Raw genomic sequence first — 12,253 nt, 5'->3', positions numbered from 1 at the left:
GTGCTGAGTAAAACACATTCAGCAAATAATAAAATAAAATAAAATAAAATAAAATAAAATAAAATAAAATAAAAAGCAAACAATGAGAACTTCTGCAGCTGGAACTCTCTTTTGGGATGTGGTAGCAGCCACATTTCTGGGACATCCATTGATTCTCCTTTGCAGAGGAACTAATGGCAAAATAGTGCACGAGAAATCACTCCTGGGTTCCCTCTTGCCTTGCAAGAAACAGGATATAGTTTTGTTAAACTTGAAGTTTTTATTTGGGAGAAAACTGAGCAGGAGGAAAGACTTTTAGGTTTCTACCCCAAAAGGTCCCTCTGAAGCTCTTGCCTGTGCAGGCCCATGTTCTTCCACTCATGATCTGGGTAGATTTCTGCCATTTCTGTGATTTGGGAATGTTTCTGGAAGCTTCTCTGTGTGTGTGATGTACAAAGGACACACCATGGATTGTATTCTTCTGCAGGTCTGTCTCCTGGGGATGGACCCTCTGGGAAAAAAAACAAGGACTGTGGTGCAGCTTCTGCTTCCTGCCTGGTTTCTTTGCAAGAGGAAAAAAAAAAAATAAATAAAAGTGTTCTGCAGTGGGAAGGTACAGCTTGTGCTATGCCAAGGACAGAGGGAAGGGAAGGAACAGTGAGTGTGGCAGGGAGGGGATGAACTGTCCCCTGCACAGATCTTCTCTTTCATGCACCAATTTCACTCCGTGGCTGGAGCTAATCTGAGTGGAGCCTTCCATCACCCTGCCAGGGCATCTTCCTCTTGCCCCCCTGTGCTCAGTGCTGGGGTAAATAACCTAAAAAATAACCTTGCAAAGGTGCTTTTTTTGGGCCAAATCAGCCCTGTGTGATGGCTGTGGGCATGGACAGAGACAGTGCCTGGGAAAGGGCTGTTCCAGGGGCTGGGAAGGCAGGTCCTGCCTCTAATGAGGAGTTTAAATTACAAAAGGAGTTGACTGCATGGGGTTGAGGAGAAAGGGGAAGAAATTAGCCCACAAATCCCTGGATTTGGCTGGCATCAACCCAAGCACTCCCTGACCCCAGTCCAGCACCCACCCACTGCCTGAGAGCTGAGACTACTGAATGTCAGGCACCTGGATTGGAGGTAAAAATCCTTGTTTTCTCTTGTTTGGGGTATTATTAAAGGTCAGGGTCTTGGGGGAGTTGGTTCTGGGTCTGTCTGAGCAGTCTGGAGGTGAGGTTTGACCACACTGCCTTCCTTGGCTCTGTTTGTCCTGACAATTTAAGTGGGCAGAGCTGGGACCAGGCTCTGCTGGTTTTTGCTCGGAGGAACAGGAGGAAAGGAAGCAATTTCTGCAAATTTAGTAAGAAAGCCCTTAAATCTAATTGCTGGAAGTGGTTAGAGAAGCTGACAGACTGTAAACAGCTTTGAGACTCTTTTCCAGCTCGTCAAATTTCAGATATTTATTTATTTATTTATTTATTGATGATGAAAAATTTTGGGTTATTTATCTTCGGTTTGTAGGAAAGGGGAAAGTTATTTATATTCGGTTTGTAGCAAAAGGGAAAGTTATTTATATTCAGTTTGTAGGAAAAGGAAAAGTCAGGGCCAAATTTAGGTTTAAATTGCAGTGATCCTTCCCAGAGATGAGTTTTCCTAATAACAGTGATGTGGCTTCTTGCTAACTGAGAATGAGGAGTGACACAGGTGTGAATGTCAGGAGGAGTGAGAGCTACTGCAGAAGGAAATTTCTCAGAGAGTGCTAGAGGCAGAAAGGTTTCTTATTTCTGAGAATGTGTTCTTGAAATGTGATGTTTCACTGAGATTTTAGAGAATTTTATCTGTATCAGAGGCTGAGAGTGTGTGCAGTTTCACTGATGGGGTCAGTGGTGGACACGCTCCCTGACACCACTTTTATCAGGGTTGTTCTCTGTGTTAATATTATCTCATGTGCTAATAAATAATTTTCCTTGTAAATTTTCCAAAATTCCATTTTTGCACCTAGAAGACAATTACCCAGAGGATTACAGAATATTGTGTGCTCTTCAGATGTCACCAAGACACGGATGCCTTGGGAGAGGGGGCTGTAAATTCAGCCCAAATCACTGAGTCACCAGCACAGGGCTGCTTTGTGAGCTGACAGACTGTGGGGTGACAATACATGACTTAATGTGACGTAATGCAGCAGAGCATCACATCTAAACCTTCCATCATGTGGGGTTTGAACTCACTTGGCAGAGTCTGAGCCCCATTTGCAGAGCTGAGCTGTAGCTGCCCATGGGACTGACCCCCAAGGGCTGCTTCTCATCACTGGGGAGTCAAATCAGACACTCTGCTGCTGCTGAAAGGACTTTTCTGCTTGAAAGCAACAGGTTTGGAACTGCAGTGGAGTGTGGGTTATGAATTCCCTATGGCTCACTTAAAAATCTTGTCTTTAATTATTTTGTTACAAATCACCTGCTGTCCTTTTGCTGCTGAGAAATGGGAAGGGGCAGCTGTTCTTCAGGTGAGGCTGGGAAAAGACAGGGAAGCAGAGGTACCACTGAGGGGCAGGGAAATGAGGGTTTTTCATTGTCCTTGTATTTTCAGAAATGCACAGCCCCTCATCAACCAACATTTTCTATCCCTCAGTCATCAGCAGCCTGACCCTGCCCTGTCCTGGGTGGGAAATGTCTGACCCCTCCAAGCCCCTGATTCTGTCTTTGCCAGGTGGTTGTTGTGGTGGTTTCCAGAAAATGCCCTGAGCTGTCCCTGAACCCCTTCACAGCACAACAGGGAATGTTTTCAAACTGAGGCAAGGCAGGGTTTAGAAAGAAATTCTCCCCTGTGAAGGTGGTGAGGCCCTGGAAAAGGGGAAGACACAGAGAAGGTGGAATTCCAGAATGTCTCCTTTGCCTCAGTCTTTATTGCTGAGGTTGGGTCTCAAGAGTCACAGACCTCAGAGTTAGAGAAGAAGGCTGAAGGAAAGAGGATTTCCACCTGGACATAGGCGGATGGGTTAGAGATCAGCCAGACTGACACCCATAAATCCATGGGGTGCACTCATGGGTGCTGCCAGACCTAGCAGAGGTTGTTGCTAAGCCAAGTCTCTGTTTGGATCAGCTCCTCAGGGATGTCATGGGGGTCTCCCCCTCTGGAAACACTCCAAATTCTCCTGGGTGTGTTCCTGTCTGCCTGCTCTAGATGACCCTCCCTTGGGGGATGCTGGACTGTGTGATCTCCAGAGGTCCCTTAACAATTCTGTGATCTGGGATTCTGTTTCCCAGACCAGCTGTGGCTGGAGATGTCCAAAGCCAGGCTGGACAGGCTTGGAGCTCCCTGGGAGAGCAGAAGGTGGAATGAGATGGGATTTAAGGTCCCTTCCAACCCAAACCATCCTCTGTCTCTTACCCCTTCTCTGCTGGAGCTGTGGGATGGAGCATTTGGCATTTGGAGTCCTCCACCATCCCAGACATGTGCTGCTCTGGGCCTCAGTGGTCCCATTAGCACAACCACTAATTATGTTGTCCTGTGGCTGTCAGTGATAATATCCATGTGCTGTTTATTTTATCAACATTCAGATCAACTGGGATTACACCAGTGCCCATAGTTTTCCCTCTTCTCATCCTGGCAAGTCACACGTGGAGTTTGGATTATCTAATGTGATGGGTCAGAATTTGGTTCAAATTTGGTTCAAAGCAACAGAGAGGCCCAAGAGTTGTAGGAACAAAGGTCTGACCCCTGTTCTCTGCAGAGCAAAAGTCCAGCTCCTCCCTGGGCTGCAGCCTGGGCAGGTTGGGTGGTGCAGGGATGCAAAACCCACCCAGAGAGGATCAACCTCCATGGACAGCTCTGATGAAGTCCCTGATAAGGGTTTTAACTCCATACAGTCCAATTGAATGGCAGCTATTCCCAGGTTCAGGTTAACACTGGGAAGATCTCCAAGTGCTCCTGCATGGCTCAGACAGGGACTGCTGTGAAGGAAAGGTTTTAGTCCCTTAGGGGCTGGATTCCATTCAGATGGAATTTGAAGGGTTTTATTCTGATGTTTGCAACAGACACAGATAAATGTGAGTGAAATCCCTTGGGACTGGCTGAGCTAAAGGATGAGCTTGTTGTACAGAGAAGATTCATCTGGATCCTCCCAAGGCCACAGCACTTCTTCCTCTGGCCCTAATGAAATCTGGACAACACCTTGCTTAAAAGCATCCTGCAATTTTGGATATAAAGCAACACCCAGCGTGGTGTGAGTTAAGGAGCTGAGTGAATTCTGTGGCCACAATGAGTGTAAACAGGCTGAGCCACAGGGAAGTGGTTTAAAGCTTGTCCATGAGAGCTCATGGCTGGGATGAGGTGCTGGGATGGGGGAGAGTTGGTTATTCCCAGGGAGCACAGCATCAGAGTTCTGCAGGGCAGAGGAAAGAGGAAGCCCTTTGGGAATTGGATGAGGGTCTGGAGGGCAGAAAAATTCATGCCATGGACAGCACAGTGCAAAGGGTGGTGTCCTGCAGTGATTCAGGGTGTCCCAGCAGCAGCTGGGATGAGTGGCTGGGGTGGGGCAGGCAGGAAAAGGCTGGCATGGCACAGCTGCTGTGGCTGCTCTGTTCCTCCCCAGCCCTTTGCTGTCCTGTGGGATGTTTTGCTGGAACACTTTGTGTGTGCAGCTGCCCTGGGGTGGTTCTCTGGGAGGGAGCCGTGTGTGTACTTTGTTATCTGCTCTGGTGAGAAATCTTCAGGCTGGCCTTTCTCTGGGGATGCCAACAGCCTGATGGCAGGTATGGTAACCTGCTGTGCCCAGTGGAGTCACTGCTCAGGTTTGGAAACCTTATTGTGGGTTTTTTAATCTTCTTTTCTTCTGGAAGAGCCAGGATTAAATGCTCGAGAGATGCAGTTCATGTTTGGACTCAGTGGTTTATTAATTCTTATCTATAGCTCAGTCTCAAAAGTTGTGAGCTCTGCCTAACAAAGTGAAAAATGGCTCTGTCTCTATCTCTATCCATGGTCTTTTAAGAACAAATTGCCCAATTATGAAATGACACCTAAATTATTCTTACTTTTAACCCAATAACCAACCACCCATGGTCTGCAATGAGGATATTTTTACCCAATTACACGACACCACCCAGAGCCATGGAGAAGAAGGTGAAAGCTCCAGTTTGATGGGTGGGATTGATACTTTTTTCCTTTATTCTCCACCCATCTGCAAGAGCTAAGGTGACTTTTCACAGCCTCCAAGCGGCAGAGACACCAATGAGTGCCAGGGGCAGATCCACCTGTCCCTGGGCCCGTTGTTTGGTTGATGTTTAAGGCCAGGACGGTCTGTGTGCTGTGCTCTGTCTCCCAGGCTCTGTGTTGCCCTAAGGACAGACATCAGCTCTGTTCCCCAAGGCTGAATGACTCCCTGCATGATTCTTCTGTGACATTAAGGCCCAATGCAAAGTATCTGTCCTTGGGGTTAAGCAATGTCCTGCTGCCACCATCTGCACTGGGGCCTGTCACTGATTTGGGCAGGAAAGTGATGGAGGAGAGGTGGATTCTCCAGTGGTTGTGCAGCAGCTTGTTCTGCAGTGAGCAGAAGGGCTTGTAATACCAGTGGTGGTGTCAGAAAATCCCTCTCCTTGGTGCCACCAGATGAGAACACAGTGAAGGTGAAGAAGAAGGACTCAGCCTCCCCCCTAAAACCTCCATCTTGTTATATATATATATATATTACTATATACTAAAACCTTAAACTCTAAGTTTTCCACCCTGTGATATCACACACTTCTATTCAAATTACACACCCAAAATTCCAGTGCCATCACTCAATTTTGGAAGCCTGTTCCAAGGCCTCAGGTCAAATGCAGTGTTTCCAGGAGAGCTCTCCTGGGTCAACAGCCACTGTCCCCTTTGTGACACTTGAGTTGTAGAAAACATCCCCAGGAGATGCTTCAAGAGGCTCATGCACAAAACCTCACACTCAGGCTGGAGCTTTCCCAAAGCAGTGAATGATGACAGTCCCCATTTTTAGGAGACAGAGAACCTGAGGCATTGCAGAGGGCCTGGGGCTTGTCCCCTTTACATGGTGCAGCAGAATGTGGTGTCAGCCTGGACTGTGCTGCTTGGCAGAGATGCTGAGCCTCATCCATCACCTTTGCTGCACAGTGGGGTGGGACTGAGGCTGTTGGATTCCCCACCTACACCCCCCTGTGTTGGGGTTTGTCTCCTAGCATGTTGAGGGGTGGCTCCTTGCGTGGTTTGTAAGGTAGTTGAGATAAAAGACCCCAACTGCAGGGATCTCAAAGCTCTCCTGAGCCTTGTGCAGCTGCAGTGAGGGTGAGCAGGCAGAGCAGAGCTGTGGTGTGTTGGTATCACTGTGGTGCCAGCCTGAGCAAAGGCAGAGCACCAGGAGGAGAAGGAGCTGGGAGTCAATCAGATTTATCTTGTCTGCCTCCAAGTAGGGCAGAGTGCAGGAGGGAGCGGCCACATTTCTGCTGTGCTGGGCGTATTCTCCTCCTTCCCTCAAAGAAACAAAGCCATGTTTACAACTGCTGCTGCTGTGATGGGCAGAATTCAGGGGGCCCAGAACCACCAGAGGACTGAGCCCCATGAGATGAACTCCCCTGGTCCTTTCTCTTTCCAAGTTGCCCTGAAAAATTCAGCAGAATGGGGGTCACAGGGCTGCTGTGAGGCCCTTGGGGGTCTTGCTGTGGGAAGCAGATCACCAGGCTGGGAACATGTGGGCACTCTCAGGAGCAGAGTTTTGCTCTTTTATTTTGGGCTGTTTTGCTGCTCTTTTCCTCTTGGTGCTTGTGCATAAGATAACACAGAAGGAGGTTTCCAAGCCCTCTGTGCTGAGGATAGGCATAACCCATGGGAAAAGCCTGGAGGTGATTTTGTAAAAGCATCTAAAAATCATCTACAGGTGATTTTGTAGGGCCTGGTGTGCCAGTGGGGATGAGATGCAACCAGCACTGGGGCACCTGGAGCCTGTGCATCACCAGGCACAGCCAGAGAGAGGAGGCTGGAGGGTTTTCCATCCTCAGCCCTTCTCCCTGCACATGCAGGACCAGCTGTGCAAGCAGAGCTGCAGCCCCTGATGCCCCCACAGCTCATCACCCAGCCAAGGGAGGGATGCATGGAGGCCTCACAGGTGAGAAAGCTCCAGTTTGATGGGTGGGATTGATACTTTTATCTTTTTTTCTCCACCCATCTGCTCACTGGCACTCTCAGGAGCAGGGACAGCTGGGCTGTTTTGCTGCTCTTTTCCTTTTGGTGCTTGTACACGAGATAACACAGAAGGAGGTCTCCAAGCCTTCTGTGGTGGGGATAGGCACAACCCATGGGAAATATCTGCAGTTAATTTTGTGATGCCCAATGCCAGGGTGAAGGAGGCACACAGATTCTATGGCCTGGCCAGGCTGTCCTGGGGAGCTGGGTGAGGCTGAGTGCTGCTCCCTGCCTTCTGAGGGTGGATTCAGCTCATTGCTCCTCACCATTGGAGCGTGGAGCTGCTGTGCACTCATCCCACGGGCACGTCCCTGCCGGGGCAGTCACTTCCAGGGAAGGGAAGGCAGGGAGTGGCTCTGCACAGGGAGGACAGGACAGGCACACATCACTCCTGGTTCTGGGCACGGCCAGGTGCCTCCTGTCCAGTCAGACCTGTCCCTTTGGCAAGCTCTGAGGGAGGATCTTTGGGGGGAAGATGGTTGGTCCTATTCCTGGGTCACACAACCCATCATTCAGCTGGAGGACGCAGCTGCCTCCCTCACTGCAAAGATAATGGACATCCAAATGCTCAGAGTTTGAAGTCCTAATTAAGGGCCAGATCTGCAGGTCCAGCTTCCTGGAAGAGTGTTGGGATTAATGCAGAAACAAGGATGGTCCCTTCTCTCTGTGCTCCCCTCCCTTGGAGCCCTGCTGCTCCAAAGGGAGAATAAACCCACCCTGGCAGCTGAAATCACCCCCAAACAAAGAGCAGTCCCACACTGCACAGACCAGGAAGGGAGCAGGGAGCAGCAAGGAAGGGATGTAGATGGGACATGTCATGATATGACTCAGTCCTGGCAGGTAAGTCCCTGTGCTGTCCCTGCTGCAGGTGTTCCTGGGAAACTGTGGGCACTGGGAGAAGCACACAGGGTGTGACTCAGAGCAATCAGCTCCATTTGCATGTTTTTGCATATGATCAAATCTTTTTGGCAGTCCATTTATAGAAGGAGCTCCAGAAGGTCCCAACTTCCCTGTGGATAACTGGCCCCAAAGGCTCAACTCCCCAACTCTGCTGATGTGTGGGAGACTCTTATTCTAAACTGCTTGAAGCCATTTTTGGGACTTTTTACTTTAACAGGAGATGAAATCAGTGAGGAACACTTGGATCCTCACCTGGGCTCTCTCCAGGTGCCTGTAAATGGGTGGCAGATCATTGAGGTCACAAACTGGCCTGGGTCACTCAGAGTGGGTCACAGTTCTCAGTGTGAGTTCACACATGAGCTATGGAAACACAGAGGCAATCAGCTGAAAATACACAGCGGGGACCAAGAGAACCTATAATTAAAGGTTAAAAGTTGCAATTAATGCTGAGGATCTCAGCTCCTTATGGAATCCAGGCGCTCTCTGCCCCTCCCTGTTTCCACGGGGCAGGTGGAGGGGGCAGGAGAGCAGAGCAGGTGGGCTGGGAAGGAACAGCACCCTGCACACACCCACAGAGCCTGGCAGAGCTGCTCAGACATGTGCAAAGACGTAAACAAAACATAATCCTTTTGTATAATCGTTCTCGCAATATCTCGGATTTTGTCTGCAGGGGGATGTTGATGGTGGGCTCTGCTTGGACACAGGTGTCCAGAGCAGCTCAGCCACCTCTTTCTGAAGAGCAGCTCTGGAATAAGTGTCAGGAGTGATGAGTAAAATGCATCCAGAGAAGGCAAGTTATCTCCTTTGGTGCTGTGATCTGTCCCAGGGATTGTGCTGAAGAGCAGCTGCAGCAAATGTGTTTTTGTAGAAGATTCTCAATGCAGCTGTTGACCTGGGAAGTGCTGGGAAAGAGGGAAGCTCTGAACGGGTGCTGAGGATTAGATATGGGTTTAATGCATCCACTTGGAAATCAATATTAACCCAGGCTGTAAAAGTGTATTGACAAGTGTGGGTAAACAGAAGCATCTCCAGCTGGGAAAATGGGGTTTGTGAGAGGAAGGTGACTGGTTCATGCTCACAAAGGAGTCAAGGACAGTGCCTTCCCCACCCTGCACACGGCCCAGGCATCCTGGTTACCAGCAGGAATGAACTTAGCTCTTATAACGTGCAGGTGGACAAAGGAGCAGAGACCGACTGAAGACACAGACAAGAAGCAGCCTGATATTAAAAAGGTAAAAAAACTCTGAGTTTTTCTAGGAATGTGCCTGAAATTACACTGGGACCAACTGTGCATGATAAAAATTTATGCAGGTTGAGGCCATGTGTGGGTCACTAAAACCCTGATCCCCTCCACGACAGGGCTGAGCAGAGGCTGGAAGCTGCTTTTGACCTTCTGCATGTTTTTTATCTGCAGTGGGATAAGCCCAGGTTGTGTCTGGGGGTGCTGGTGGCTTTGCAGACCTTTGCAAAATGTCCATTTCTTATCCCAGTGTCTTTTTGCTTCATGTGGGGGAGGCCAAAGGCATCAGGAAAAGTCAGAGTGAAATGGATGCTGCAACAATAAGCCCTTCACACTCTTGGAAAGGGCTGCAATTGGAGATTCTGCAAGTGATTAATTGCACTCCCTTTTCCTTGCACTCAGGAATTCCAGGTGCATTTGGTGATGCTGGTTTTTTTTTTTTTTTTTTTTTTTTTTTTTTTCCTGCTGTCTTTTCCCAGGAAAACACCAATGTTGGACACCAGAATAACCAAGATTTCTTTTTTCCAGGCCAGTGAAAAAGGCACCCTTTAAAGAATCAATAAATTTGTATGCAGATTCCCCAGCCCATGAATAATTCATGGCTATAAGAAAGGGGAAACACTATAGTGGTTTGATTATGCAGTTGGTTTAAATAAGCAAAATTAGTTGTTAATGAGATCCCTCTGCATATTTAGGAAAGCTGAATAATTTATTAAGAGCCAAGAAGTGAAGCTGGAGGAGGGAGGAGAAATCCAAGCAGCTCTTTTGAGATTGATTGTGTTCCTGTGCTTGGGGGGATAAGAGGGCACAAATTAACCCCTTTTTGAATAAAACACAACTAATGCACTCACTGTCAGGGAACAGCTCTGCAGAGAGACCAGGGGATGTCCCTGTCCTGACTGCAGAGCCAGGCACTTGTACAGTAGATTGTGAATTAAGGGTAATCATTAGATGGATCCCAAATGTTGGGCAGTTCAGGGCCCTGCAGCCCAAGAACATCCATTTTGTTCCAGTCTGTGATGAATCACCAGCCTGACAAGGAAAAGTACAATTTCCAAGCTCCTAAATCACAAGTGCTGGACTGGAGAGGGACTTCACCAGGCAAGGAGGAAAAAAAAACAAACCCAAAACCCAACCAAACCACCAAAACAAAAACACACACACACACACAAAAAACAAACAAACAAACAACAAAACAACAAAACAAAAAACCAAAAAACAACAACACCACCCAGAGAAGGATCCTACCTTATTTTTTCCCAGGATTTTCTGCTAACAAGGGCAAATAATTTCCCTTTGTGAAGCTCTTCCACATTAGTAAAATCCATGATCTTTTGTCCCCCATGCCCAGGTGTGCTGGGGAAGCATCAGTGCTTGAATTCCCCTTGGTGTGCAGGCAGAGCAGAGAGGGTGGGCTATGATTTCAGGGGAATCACCTGAAGTAAAGATTTTGCACATGTAAACCCGAGCAAGTGTCCCCAGTGTGGAGCACTGGTGATTTTTCAATATTGGAGCAACATCTGTGCTCTCATCTCGTGTGTCCTGGGTTGCAGTGTAGGATGTGCACAAAGTATTTATTCCATCCCCATCCCCATGAGCTGTTGGAACCAGGTGGGGCAGTGTTTTCCCAGGCCCCTCCTTTGGGCTCTTCTGCTCATGGCCCATCAATGCCTTGCCCAGGACTCACAGGGAACTCCCTCCAGGAGCTCTCTCTGTTTAATGGGCCATCAAGGAGCCACTGCACGACTCCTCATCCCATTGGGAGATGCTCCCAATGCCCAGGGGGAGGAGCCAAGCATTCCCACCTGGAGAGAATCTGGGATTTGGGACAGGACAAGCAGCCCTGAGCCACTGGAACTACGCAAAACACAAGATAATTTCTAAAAACACATATAATTTACATCAAGCAGTGCGAGAATCAGGCTGCAAAGATTCAAACACTTGAAATCAAGAAAATTCAGGGCGACAAAGGATCAAAAAGGTGCTCAGGAACATGAGTTGGTCATGTTGGGCAGCCCATGTGGCTGCTCTGCTTTTGGCAAGAGAGTTCTTTGCCATGTGCCAGCCAGAGAGGAGGGAGAGGAGGGAGCAATGAGGGCCAGGAGTGAGCAATGAGGGACAGGAATGAGCAATGAGGGCCAGGAGTGAGCAATGAGGGACAGGAATGAGCAATGAGGGCCAGGAATGAGCAGTGAGGGACAGGAGGGAGCAGTGAGGGCCAGGCCATGGCTGGGGTGGTGCAGCAGCTGCTCCTTAGTGGGGATGGCAGAGCCATGGACCTTGCCCTGGGAGCTCCCCTGGGCTGCTGCCTCCTGTGGGAGTTTGTTTTGGACCTTTGAGCTCATCAAGGTGTCTCTGTCCTGTGCGGGATTTGTTGACTGGAGCATCAGTGGTCACCTGTGCAGGAGCTGCTGTCCATGTGCTGTTCCTCAGCCCCCCTGGGCCAGGGCAGAGCCCGTGGGGGAGCTCAGGGTGGTCACAGCAGAAGGGGGACTGGTGCTGGATCTATGTTGCTTTGATTTTTCAGCCTTCTGGTTGTTTCTCATTTCTACTGGAGTTTTCTTACACTCGTAACAAAAAACAAATGTTGATGTTTGGTAAATAATGCATTCCTTTCCAGGGGAGAAAGACAAACTGATGGACTTCTGAGTTGACCACTGGGGTCAAAGGGGTGTTTTTTTCCCCCTTTCCTTGACCAAATCCCAAAAATGATTTAAGTTGAGATCCCCAAATAAACTTCCTTTTTATCTCACATCCTGGTGGGTGAGTGTAGTTTTTTTGTGTCCTGTTGTGACAAACCTGCTCCTCTCCTGGAAAACCATGTGCAGCTCCATCTTCCCTGTGGCCCCATCCTGCTGGGGGATGTTACAGGTGCCCTTGGCCCTGGGAAGGCTCCTGGGACAGAGGGCACTCACTTTGCACTTGTGATAGGAAAGGAAACTGTTTTCTCAGGGAGGTGGCATT

General features: G+C 48.8%; 1 long non-coding RNA gene across 1 annotated transcript; it reads left to right on the top strand.

Annotated features, from left to right (window-relative positions):
* The first annotated feature begins 9,243 nt into the window (after nt 1-9,243).
* Nucleotides 9,244-12,041, top strand: LOC310919948. The gene is made up of 2 exons (XR_014591883.1): nt 9,244-9,281; nt 11,910-12,041. It is a non-coding gene; the product is annotated as an uncharacterized lncRNA (long non-coding RNA).
* The last annotated feature ends 212 nt before the right edge of the window (nt 12,042-12,253 follow it).

The sequence above is a fragment of the Zosterops lateralis genome (genome assembly GCF_965231275.1).
Source record: "Zosterops lateralis genome assembly, chromosome: 28".
NCBI classification, from domain to species: domain Eukaryota; kingdom Metazoa; phylum Chordata; class Aves; order Passeriformes; family Zosteropidae; genus Zosterops; species Zosterops lateralis.
Note: the sequence above shows the minus strand (reverse complement) of the source record. Positions and strands in the feature narration are given on the sequence as shown.